The following is a 1,443-nucleotide window of genomic DNA, read 5'->3' as shown; positions in this document are numbered from 1 at the left end:
TTCGCGTGTTGAATCATTCCCGCCCCCCTCAGCTGTTCCCTGACTGACTGGGCCCCGCCGCCAACTGGACGTGGAATAACGTTCCCCCGCGGCAAACTCGAGTCAGTTTTAAACTCACTATCTTCAGTCTGAGTGTAAAGAAAGCAATTGCAAGTCTGAAACAAAGCCGGAAATGCTGCTTTTACCGACCTAAGTGACAAATGTGGAGAGGTAAACAGAATCAATATTACAGGTCAATGCATGCACACTAAATGCTGGCTGTGCTGATCCAGACGTCCAGCCTTTACGGCCTCATCTCCATTTCAGGTCAACAATTCTGCCACTGAGGACCTACAGGGATCTTTCACTGCTCTGTATTTGTCTCATAGATAGTTTATTGATCCTAAAGGAAATTACGACGTCACAGTAGCATTACAAGCGCACAGATATACAAATATTAGAAGGGAAGTAAGAAAGAATAATAAGTTACCTCAAAATGTTTATCAAGTCAACACATCCCCGCAGATAGGTTGGCTCATTATAGAGCCGATAGCTGATGGTAAGAATGACCTCATAGTGTTCTTTGGAGCAGCGCAGTTGTCTTAATCTATTATTAAAAGTGCTTCTCTGTTCAACCAAGGTAACATGAAGTGTGTGGCCAACATTGTCCAGAATTTTCTGTAGGATCCTTTATTTTACCACAGCCTCCAGTGTGACTCCTCTCACACAGCCAGCCTTTCTAATCAGTTTATTGAGCCTGTTGGTATCACCTGTATTGATACCATTGCCCCAGCACACCATTGCATATAAGATACTAGCGACAACAGACTGGTATAACATGTGCAGCAGAGGCCTGGATACTCCAAAGTAGAGGCGTCTCTGGCCTTTCTTGTACACAGCCTCTGTTTTGGTGCTCCAGTCAAGTCTGTCATCCAGATGCACCCCCGGGTACCGGTAGGTTCTCACCACATCCACATTCTCACCGTCAATAATACGAGGGAGCAGTGCAGGCTTAGCCTTCCTAAAGTCCATCACCGTCTCCTTTGCCTTACTGATGTTGAGCTGCAGATGATTCAGCTGGCACCAATTACCCAAGTCCTCCACCAGGGCCCTGTATTTCCCCTCCCTTTATACACCCAACTATTATTGAGCCATCAGAGAATTTCTGCAGATGACATAACAGTGTTGTATCTAAAGTCCGAGGTATACAGCGTAAACAGGAAGGGAGTCAACACGGTCCCCTGTGTGGTCAAGTGCCGATTATAGCCATGTCTGACATATAGCTGTGAAGCTGCACAAGCTGTGATCTGCCGGTCAGGTAGTCTATTATCCAGGATACAATGGAGACAGTGTAGTTTTCTAGTACCAAACACAATAATGTTAGAAATTGAATAAACAGTTTAAATGCATCGACTTTAGTTCTGTAGGTTTTAAGTGGCTTGAGGCCGCTATAACAGCCATAAA

The sequence above is a fragment of the Hypanus sabinus genome, chromosome 9 (assembly GCF_030144855.1).
Source record: "Hypanus sabinus isolate sHypSab1 chromosome 9, sHypSab1.hap1, whole genome shotgun sequence".
NCBI lineage: Eukaryota > Metazoa > Chordata > Chondrichthyes > Myliobatiformes > Dasyatidae > Hypanus > Hypanus sabinus.
Note: the sequence above shows the minus strand (reverse complement) of the source record.